The sequence below is a fragment of the Carassius carassius genome, chromosome 28 (assembly GCF_963082965.1).
Source record: "Carassius carassius chromosome 28, fCarCar2.1, whole genome shotgun sequence".
NCBI classification, from domain to species: domain Eukaryota; kingdom Metazoa; phylum Chordata; class Actinopteri; order Cypriniformes; family Cyprinidae; genus Carassius; species Carassius carassius.
In genome coordinates, this window is record NC_081782.1 from 4,065,427 (window position 1) to 4,077,325 (window position 11,899).

At 38.8% G+C, this 11,899-nt stretch overlaps 1 protein-coding gene across 5 annotated transcripts in view; it reads right to left on the reverse strand.

Moving 5' to 3' along the window:
- fat3a (FAT atypical cadherin 3a) overlaps positions 1–4,672 on the reverse strand; it is a 168,986-nt gene extending 164,314 nt beyond the window's left edge. For 4 of the 5 annotated variants that reach the window (XM_059513918.1, XM_059513916.1, XM_059513917.1 and 1 more), the window contains exon 1: positions 4,353–4,671. The gene's annotated coding sequence lies outside the window, so the exon portion shown is untranslated. Of the gene's footprint in view, positions 1–4,352 lie in introns of all 5 variants that reach the window. The other variant, XM_059513915.1, reaches the window with a different exon arrangement.
- Between the last annotated feature and the right edge of the window lie 7,227 nt (positions 4,673–11,899).

Genomic DNA, 11,899 nt, shown 5'->3' on the forward strand with positions numbered 1-11,899 from the left:
TTTTGGCATCTCTCTAAAACCTTTCCACTCCTTCAACAACAATGAAGGTCATTACTTTTACTAGTCAACATGAAACGAAGTTCACAAAACCCATTTCGCCTTCACAAGCTCACACATTTCCTAGTGAATAAGATTATAAAAAAGAAAAGAAATGAAGTGAGAGACATCTATGTGATTGGAGGAGAGGGTTTAAATATAAGAGGGCTTGATGACATCAGCTGAACAGGAAAGTGGTTTGAGGTGGTATTACATTTTGAAAGAAAACAAATAGGGTAAATTCTGATTTCATGTTGACTTTAACCACGTTTTAAAAGCTAAAGCAAAATCAATCAAAAAATCGTTATTTTGTGATTTTGCACAACCAACGAATTACTCTGATACTAAGATAATCGCCAGTCCGCTGATGGACAGAATGAGTTTCTTTAAAAGACAAGCCAATAAGTTTCCTACCTGAGTTGCTTCTTTAGAAGAACGCTGTGATTAGGTTAGCTGCTATTAAAGTGAGCTGTGATTGGCTGGTTTAATGATCAAGTGGCTTTTGATTGTCAGGAAGAGAAGAGTTTTTCTCAAATTGTTAACACAGAGGGTGTTTTAGTGTGTGTGTGTATGTGGTTGGCACTGATGGTGGCATCCTGGATCAATACACAGACAGACAAGGGCATCACCGAATCGACAAGCATGTGCTCAGAGCGCTTCAATCACCAGCCTCTGCACACAAACACACACAGATCACGCTATACACAAACACAAAACACTCATCCACACATAAAGTTATTATGGATTAGTCGTGCAATAATGTACTTATTAATTAATGGGGTCAACTTATGTAGGTATATAGTTATGTAGGTCATTCCTAATTTTAAGTAAGAAAACATTTTCACTCAAAACTGCCAAATTTCACAAATGATTACCAAGAAACTGCAACTGAATTAAACATGAAATTTTAAACTAAATAGTATTTCCTAGGAAAACATACTTCAGAAATCTTGGAAAAGCAATTACATCGTGTTCATCTCATGGTGTGTGTAGTTCAGAGATGTATTCTTAGCCTTAAAATCACATGCTCAGATTTCAACCACCAGTCGACCAAACTGGACCAAACCCTGCATTTCACTCGCTTTCTCTTTCTCTCTTCTGGTCTACCGAGCTGGATCAAACCCAATGTACTCATTTTGACTCACACTAAAAGACTCTCACTTTCTTTCCCAAGAAAGCAAACAGCACACACACACACACACACACTGCAAAGCCGGTGAACGCAGTCGATGCTGCAGCGGCATCAGCACTCATTAAAGAGATGCTCCCTTGAGCAGTTGTTCTTGACTTGAAGCTTTATTACCTGACTAATTACAACACTGTTAATTAGCTGCTATGATCATTGAGAAACGCAAATGAAAGACAAAAGACAAACTTTTGTCCAAACAAGGTATTTGAGTGAGACAGCATCAGTCTTAAAAAAAAAAAAAAAAAAGGAGGAAATACCATGATTTTGGGATATAGTGCAATGGTAATACCATGGTTTTGAAACTACAATTACAAAGATACTGGTAATGCACCAAAAATTATGCCCCATTTAAATAATAGCATGTAAAAATAGTAATCATTTAGTACCATAAGTCTAAGATACAACAGAGTGCCACAATATCTGCCACGGTCTCTTTAGAAAGCTATGACATACATTTATAATACCCAAAAATGCTACCTAAGTAGGCAGCTCACTAGGTTTTGAGACACAGCACCAGAGACTCTGGTGTTTGACTGTCTTAGACATTTGTTTATAAGTGTGGCCCCTGTCCTGCTGACCGCACACAGAAAGAAACTTTCAGACACAGCCTACTCTAATTACTCCGTCTTTCAGTCCTCTATGAAAAATGACAAACTAGCAGGGCAAGAGAAAACAAATTAAGACTGAAAAACAAGGAAAACATTGGAGAGAGAGGCCGTGGGGTGAAGGACGGGATCTGAGGGGGTCTCTACAGTTGACACAGAACCGAAGAGCATTCCAGCGCAAGCAGAGAACAAAAGCACGCACACACACACACACACACACAGCGCACACAAACAATGGCGTGGACGCTGGGAGACGCAATAACGGTACATTAGGACTCCCTACCCCCTCACACACACAGAGCGGGCCGCTGATTTTAATGTGAAGCGTCCACTGAGTCCTGGCATTTGGCAAAGACAGATGCTGAGAATGGGCTCGCACACACACAGGGCTGCACTGGGAACAGATGGGGGAAGGGTCGCCCCACACAGGGATACATCCCTCCGTTTCTAAGAGAGAACATCGGCATTGATCAGCGACGTGGAGGTCATTCTACCCGCATACACACACAGACTGATGCACGCATTAAAGGACAACGGCACTGAACAGGTGGACCAGTAAAAAAAAAAATTTTTTTCCAGAAAACATATCATGTGTCTGAACAGACAGCTGTTTGGAACACGGACAAAAGTGTGTGTGTCGCTCCACACAGACTAAATAGCTCCTCTTTCACTCACACGGTTCTTAGACGAACTTTGAGCATAATCTTAATATGTGTTTCCGCTGTGGTTTGATGCTTTCTAGTTTGTGCATTAGCAGAGCATGAACGCATCACTTTGCTGCGCTGTCCAATGGTGATTCGATTGTGTAAGGGAAACAAATGCATTAACAAACATAAGGTTGAGTCATATTATCTAGTGCTAGATTTATACATCAGCCATTTTGGGATTAGTATGGCTGAAAATAATAACAAAAATAGTTAATTTAATCTCAAAATGTCATTCCAAACTCCAGTGGAAACCAAAAGGAGATATTTCAAGCTGCTCTCTTCCATGCAATGAAAGTGAATAGTGACCAAACTCGGTCTAGCTCCAAATCACACAATAAGGCCGTTATAAAAGCAGTCTATACAACTTGGGTGTTATATAGTTTACAGAAATCATATGTTAGCTACATATTTGTGAGGAACAGACAGTGACAGACAGTGAAAAACTATTTCAATGTATAGAGAAGAGCAGCTCAGACTTTCTGCTAAATATCTTCCTTTGCCTTTCACAGAAGAAAAGGAAGTCATACAGGTTTGGTATGATATGATGATGATAAAATGATGATGAAGTATCAATTTTTGGAGGAACCATTCCTTGATTTAATGACAAATATTATAGTAAACACTAATAATTCATTTAAACAATATTGGACCACAGTGGCCTCCATTGTATGAATCCTGAGACATTTTTTTCAAAATATCTCCTTTTGTGTTCTACATAAAAAAAGTAAGTCATACAGTGTTGGAACAAACATGAGAGTGAATTTTTATTTTTGGGTTGAGCGGACATTTCATTTCAAAAGGGGATCACAAAATCTCTTCACAAACCAAACTACCAATCAAAGATTCCTCATAAATATACACCGCCTGCCTGGCCCATCCTGGCTTTGTCCCAAAACTCAACCCGAGGCTGCAAGCAGCGCAAAAGCATATCAAAACTAATCTAATGCTAGGAATAAGTGAGTCATCTATAAAAGTGAGAGTTGGTGGAAAAACAAACCAGAGGTAGTTTGCAATTCCCTTTACGTTTCTAATGAAAGATGGTTTCTAATTTTTATCAATCACAATGAATTAACATGCACTTTTCTCTATATGCATGCATATGATTATGTATGCACAAATCTGGGTCTAGCTGACCCTATATCACTCTGTATTCGCCTAACGCAGGGCAGTGTCGCATTTCAGAGAGTTTGTGTCTCCCATTGATGTGCGGAGCACGCCAACATCATCCGAGCGCAGAGCGGTGTGAAGCCAATCTTATGTGGATGGAGAGAAAAAAGTGAATTCAGCACATTAATACGTGCAGCACACACACACTCTCTCGTGGAGGATCTGAAGTGTGCAGTTTGTGTGTATGTGCTCCGTGGGTTTTAATTAAAAGATGCACTGGGCCCCTTGAGAATTCATACACACACATGCACCGGGGGCCGCCTGTATATTTACAGCCCTTTCATGGATGCTCTGGACCCTGTGAGCTCTCCACCTTGTCATTGCACCACGCATGCATTAACATCCACCACACCTCCAACAACTTTCTCTGCCCTCTGCATGTCCACGAGTCCTCTACTGCATGTGCAGATATTCCCCCATGACAACTAAAATCAGGCTACTTCTCCTGAATGCCCTCAAAACATCAAAGCACATCCACAATTTACCCGTGAGATAACAGAGCCAACGCAACTCATGCCTTTACTGCGAAATTAACCTGCTTCAGTACTTGCCCCCCTTCATTCAGTCTGCCCCCATCCGCTGCCCAGCCAACTTTCACTCTCAAACACAGTAAGTTGATCAATAAGCAATAAGCTTCATTTCGCATACCTATCCTCGAGAGTAATATATCCGCTCGGTGAGTGACAGGCGCCGGCGCGCTACTTTGCCGTATCCATGAGAAGTTCCGTATCCGACCGCGCATCGGTAGAGCGACCGTCTCGCCGAAGCTCCTGCAACAGCAATGTGCTCCGGCGTTCACAAACGCGCGTTCTTACATACACACACACACACACACTCTCTCTCGGCGTGGGACCGGGGAAGCGCGCGCACTCAAGGCGGGGGGAGAGCGACTCCTGCGGGTGCGAGCATAGCGCAGCCTACCGGACGAGAACACACACACACACGCACACACGCACGGTTTGAATTTCTTTTTTTTTTTTTTGCGCAAGGGAAATCATTCATGTGCAAGTTATAGTTGCATTAATGTTCAAATCATGTTTTTCATTGTGCATTCCAATCAATCTGCATGTCGGTTATTTTGAATAGGTAAAAATAACTAAAAAATACAGCTACTAACACAATAAAACAATAAAAACATGATAACATAATGAAAACAGGATTTTTTTTAAATGTTAAAAACGGAGTATTATATATATATATATATATATATATATATATATATATATATATATATATATATATATATATATATATAGACAGACAGACAGACACATAGATAGATAGATAGATAGATAGATAGATAGATAGATAGATAGATAGATAGATAGATAGATAGATGATAGATTTAACTTTGTATTTTACTGTTTGTTCATGTCCTTTTTATGTATCCAAGTTTAAGGTTTCTGTTCATGTTAATAATTTTTGTTGTTGTTTTTATACACACACACACACACACACACACACACACACGCACGCACGCACACACACACACACACACACACACACACACACAAACACACACACACACACACACACATACATATATAGGCAATTTAGTTTTGGGCCAGCAAACAGACAAAACACTCTATTAATAAGACTGAACTGTGTGAACAGCTGGACGTTGTGGTAGCAGTGATATATGGGTCAGCACTGCATAAGTGCGCTGGTCCACTGGTGCTGAAGTTCCGGCGCGTCCAGCTGAGTGTCAGAGTGATGATCACGGGCGGCTACGGGGCCTTTTAGAAATGCACTGCCCTGTAATTAATGTAGCCATGATATAATGCACAAATCGATTTCATTGTGCACTCCTGACTGCATGGGACAGGAGGGGCTGATTTTTCTGTCCCGCTGGTGTGCTATTAGGCAGATATCCACTTATCACGCACGAGGTGAGTGGGTGAGGGTCAGGTTTGCTATCTTTGTTGAGACCAAATGAGAGTGGCTGAAATAGCCTTCTTTGTATAGCTCTCATGGTTGAAACAGCTTCATAAAAGGATTAAATAATATCTTAATTAAAATCTAACAATGCCAAAAGGTTTCTTTAAGGTGTAGGCGTAAGGTTAGGATGTACTAATTATAATTAGCCTCATTTAAAAACAATACAAGCCACAGTAATACACAGAAATAAAAGCGTGTGTTGGAGAAATTAGGTGTAATGTGGCATAAATGGGACAGTTTTGCACATATGACACCTTTAGATTAGAATGCATTTATTTGATGGAAAAATACAGTATTATTGTAAAATAACTGATTTCTGTGGGAATGTAATTTAATATTAATTTAATATTCCTGAGATGCAAAGCTGAATTTTCAGCATCATTACTGAAGTCTTCAGTATCACATGATCTTTCAGAAATCATTCTGATAAGTTGATTTGCTGCTCAAGAAATATGTATTATTATTATTATTATTATTATTGCTACTACTACTAAATGAAAAAAAAAACAGTTGTGCTGCTTCATATATATACTGTAGATAAACAATTGTAAAGTAAATTGTAGTTTTTATTAATATTTTTATTCAGGTTTTTATTTTCCATTTTTGTTAAAATAATTGTATTGATTTCTTTGTAGTTTTTGTTGTTTTATACATGTCTATAGTTTTTATACATTTTTATATAAGTTTTTGTTTGAGTAATTTTATTAGCCTACAACAAGTTAAACTAAAATGAGAAATGTTGACAACTAAAGTAATGAAAAAGTTTTTTAATGGTTTTAATTGTAGCCTATTTACATGATATATGATATATGCAATGGCAAACGGTTTCTTTAAGGTGTAAGTGTAATGTTAAGATGTACTAATTATAATAAGCCTATAATTTAAAAACAATATAATCCAATAAAGTCATTATAATGCAGAGACATAAAAAGTGTGTTAGAGAAAACAGGTGTAAAGTGACATAAATCGAAAGAGACTTTGCTTTTTGCAACTTCAGATTAGTGTGTGTGTGTGTGTGTGTGTGTGTGTTTGCTCATGGCGGAAGAATAAAGGGTGTGATGCAGAGGTCAGAGCCACTGGCCTACATGATGTTTATTACCACAAGATCTACGATTTCCCCACCAACAGGCAGATGAACATCTATTTAATGGATGCAGAGCATTGATTACATGCAAAAACACACAGAAAGTTCAGAAGCGTAGGCAATGGCAGAACAAAAGTAATAACAATCATTTCAGTAAAGTGCACTTTTTTCTGATGGTAACCAGGCATATTGTTTTCCCAGCTATTTTATGCTTATTATTGATTTTTTCTTCCATTTATGAAGGCTGCTGTTTTCGTTATTTAGACACCTGTCTCGTGCAGCACGCGACGAGCACTGATGAACTCCAGATGTTAACACCATTCTGGAGCCGCTCTGTATTTGACTGGCTGCCAGTCTTTAGTGTACATACAGGCCTTACTCACAATTTAAGATACATTATTCAAATGGTTGGCGAAAGAGATGCATTTTTAATCTAGATTTAAACAGAGAGAGTGTGTCTGAACCCCGAACATAATCAGGAAGGCTATTCCAGAGTTTGGGAGCCAAATGTGAAAAAGCTCTACCTCCTTTAGTGGACTTTGCTATCCTAGGAACTACCAAAAGTCCAGCGTTTTGTGACCTTAGGGAGCGTGATGGATTGTAGCGTGGTAGAAGGCTAGTTAGGTACGCAGGAGCTAAACCATTTAGGGCCTTTTAGGTAAGTACCTAGAAGTACATTACAATAGTCCAGTCTAGAGGTCATGAATGCATGAACTAGCTTTTCTGCATCAGAAACAGACAACATGTTTCGTAGCTTGGCAATGTTTCTAAGATGGAAGTATGCAGTTTTTGTAACATGGGAAATATGATTTTCAAAAGACAAGTTGCTGTCTAATATAACACCCAGATTTTTGACTGTAGAAGAAGTAACAGTACATCCGTCTAGTTGCAGATTGTAATCTACAAGATTCTGTGTAGTGTTTTTTGGTCCAATAATTAATATCTCTGTCCGAATTTAATTGGAATTTAATTGGAGAAAATTATTGGTCATCCAATCTTTTACACTTTTAACACACTCTGTTAGCGTAGATAATTTAGAGGTTTCATCTGGTCTCGTTGAGATATATAGCTGAGTATCATCAGCATAACAGTGGAAGCTAATTCCGTATTTTCTAATAATATTACCAAGGGTCAACATGTATATTGAAAATAGAAGGGGACCTAGGACGGATCCTTGTGGCACTCCATATTTTACTGATGATAAATGAGATGACTCCCCATTTAAGTAAACAAAATGGTAGCGATCGGACAGGTAGGATCTAAACCATCTTGGAGCCTGCCCTTGAATACCTGTATAGTTTTGTCATCGATCTATGAGTATGTCATGATCTATGGTGTCGAACACAGCACTAAGATCAAGTAAAACTAGAAATGAGATGCAGCCTTGATCTGACGCAAGAAGCAGGTCATTTGTAATTTTAACTTCTCTAAATGAACTCACCAAAATGACTCATTCATCATTAGCTCAATATAGTGATTAGTGTGTGTTTGCCAGCTGTGTCTCCAAATAAGCAAAAGCGTTTTGTCACTGTTCATAGTTATCCTTATTTTTATAGCATACCACTAGATATGGTAATTAATGGAAGTCGTGGCCTAATGGTTAGAGATTCTGACTCGTAATCCAAAGGTTGCGATTTTGAGTCTTTGGCCGGCAGGAATTGTAGGTGGGAGGAGTGAATGTACAACCCGAATTCCGGAAAAGTTGGGACGTTTTTTAAATTTTAATAAAATGAAAACTAAAGGAATTTCAAATCACATGAGCCAATATTTTATTCACAATAGAACATAGATAACGTTGCAAATGTTTAAACTGAGAAATTTGACACTTTTATCCACTTAATTAGCTCATTTAAAATTTAATGCCTGCTACAGGTCTCAAAAAAGTTGGCACGGGGGCAACAAATGGCTAAAAAAGCAAGCAGTTTTGAAAAGATTCAGCTGGGAGAACATCTAGTGATTAATTAAGTTAATTGATATCAGGTCTGTAACATGATTAGCTATAAAAGCTTTGTCTTAGAGAAGCAGAGTCTCTCAGAAGTAAAGATGGGCAGAGGCTCTCCAATCTGTGAAAGACTGCGTAAAAAAATTGTGGAAAACTTTAAAAACAATGTTCCTCAACGTCAAATTGCAAAGGCTTTGCAAATCTCATCATCTACAGTGCATAACATCATCAAAAGATTCAGAGAAACTGGAGAAATCTCTGTGCGTAAGGGACAAGGCCGGAGACCTTTATTGGATGCCCGTGGTCTTCGGGCTCTCAGACGACACTGCATCACTCATCGGCATGATTGTGTCAATGACATTACTAAATGGGCCCAGGAATACTTTCAGAAACCACTGTCGGTAAACACAATCCGCCGTGCCATCAGCAGATGCCAACTAAAGCTCGATCATGCAAAAAGGAAGCCATATGTGAACATGGTCCGGAAGCGCCGTCGTGTCCTGTGGGCCAAGGCTCATTTAAAATGGACTATTTCAAAGTGGAATAGTGTTTTATGGTCAGACGAGTCCAAATTTGACATTCTTGTTGGAAATCACGGACGCCGTGTCCTCCGGGCTAAAGAGGAGGGAGACCTTCCAGCATGTTATCAGCGTTCAGTTCAAAAGCCAGCATCTCTGATGGTATGGGGGTGCATAAGTGCATACGGTATGGGCAGCTTGCATGTTTTGGAAGGCTCTGTGAATGCTGAAAGGTATATAAAGGTTTTAGAGCAACATATGCTTCCCTCCAAACAACATCTATTTCAGGGAAGGCCTTGTTTATTTCAGCAGGACAATGCAAAACCACATACTGCAGCTATAACAACAGCATGGCTTCGTCGTAGAAGAGTCCGGGTGCTAACCTGGCCTGCCTGCAGTCCAGATCTTTCACCTATAGAGAACATTTGGCGCATCATTAAACGAAAAATACGTCAAAGACGACCACGAACTCTTCAGCAGCTGGAAATCTATATAAGGCAAGAATGGGACCAAATTCCAACAGCAAAACTCCAGCAACTCATAGCCTCAATGCCCAGACGTCTTCAAACTGTTTTGAAAAGAAAAGGAGATGCTACACCATGGTAAACATGCCCCGTCCCAACTATTTTGAGACCTGTAGCAGAAATCAAAATTGAAATGAGCTCATTTTGTGCATAAAATTGTAAACTTTCTCAGTTTAAACATTTGCTATGTTATCTATGTTCTATTGTGAATAAAATATTGGCTCATGTGATTTGAAAGTCTTTTAGTTTTCATTTTATTAAAATTTAAAAAACGTCCCAACTTTTCTGGAATTCGGGTTGTACAGCACTCTCTCCACCTTCAATACCATAGCCTTGTCCAAATACCCACACTTGCTGTCTTTGCACTTGACTACTTCTATGATGTATTTCCTGTATTTGGCCCAAGTGTTCAAATGAGGATAAAGACCACAAGTGTGTCTCAAACTTTTCATTACCTGATGGGAAACACTTTTAGTATTGTAAAACTGCAAGTTTTTACATATCTTTATTTTAATTTTAATTTGAAATACTTTGCATTTTAAAATCAACTTCTAAATGTCTGTTCAGTAGTCTCTATAACATGAGAATTTTAAAGTCTGGTGCTTTTTAGTAAGTGATAAAAAGCAGCACTCACCTCTGCTCCAATAAAACGTGTAGCACATTGTTTTACTACCAAATTATGTGTAATATCTAATTATTATTAATATTTAACTTAAATTGGAAAGGTTTCCGTGAACTCTCCCTATCTTGGCAAAAAGTCGGTATTCGAGATTTGGTATTCGAGTGTGGATTAAGGTCACTGCACTTTGACGTTTTTAAGATCTAGACAGCCTTGCGCACTTACTTCCTGTTGCGTGCATGCACTCTCAAGTGGCCAAGACAGCAAGCGTGGGAACAAGGCACATGACTGAGGTGCCCTGGGTCAAGGCACCGAACCCCCAACTGCTCCCCGGGCGCCACAGCATAAATGGTGTGTGTTCACTGCTGTGTGTGTGCACTTTGGATGGGTTAAATGCAGAGCATGAATTCCAAGTATGGGTCACCATACTTATCTGTATGTCACATTACTTTCATAATGAAATGGAATTGATAAGAAGGCCCACTGACAATGAGTAAAAGGGTAGCTTAGAGGACAAATGTGTTTTCACTAAAATGGTGGTGATGGGTTTTGAGAATGGCTGGAAACTTTGCACCTCGATTCATTTCAACCAATGACTGCAATGAGCTGATTCTTTGCAGTGATTCAAAAACATACAGCGCAAATGAGGTTCGATTCTAAAAAGAATTACTCTTATGAGCCGGTGCAACCAGTAACAAACAGTGCAACCAGTAGCTGCATCCCAAATGACACACTATTCACTATGTACTTATGCACTAAGACTAAGTACTAAACTATAAAGTTTGACTTCTGAATGAATGAGTCGGTTCTTTTCGTGAATCAAACACATCTTGCAACTATACGTTTTTAATGTAGTGTAGTTCAGTTTAGTTACTGAATGGTTGTTCAGCAACTTGTTATGGATGAACATTATTAGTTTTGCCTGTATTTTTTTTATAAATCTTTAATATATTTTTTGTTGTATTTGTATAAACAGCATTTCTAAAAAAAATAGCAAATCTTTTCCAGATCTACATCATAAAGCCTTTTTTTATATATAGGTTTACATTTTTAAGGAACTAGGGGTTTCACCAATTCTGCCACATATTTATGTCTTTTACATAAGCCAGTCATTTATCCCCGCCGACTAGTCAACTACTTTTCTGGATGGCCAGTCAACTAGTAAAAATGAGCAGTTAATTTCTAAGCCCTGCTTCATCTTATACATTTTTAGCTAACATCCATCCTGCACTCTTTGTTCTCTTCAATCAGGAATTCTAGCTAATGAGGGTCCCAAAGCACCAAACACTAACTCAATCACCATAATCCAGGTTCTCTAACATGCATAGGTCACATGTGTGACATTACAGACACGCTCACACATACACACTGAATAAATGTAAAAGAGGCTGTTTAAAGAGCCATACTCTGTGTCTAGGGTTCTCTAGATCCCGGTCTAACTGCTGTCTAGAGAGTCATTGACGGTTCTGCATGAGTAACTGAAAATAACAATCATTCTCCACAAAAGCAATTATGTCCTCTATAGCACCAGGACTCCACTTGTCTCATTGGAAAATTAGTGTAACGGGTC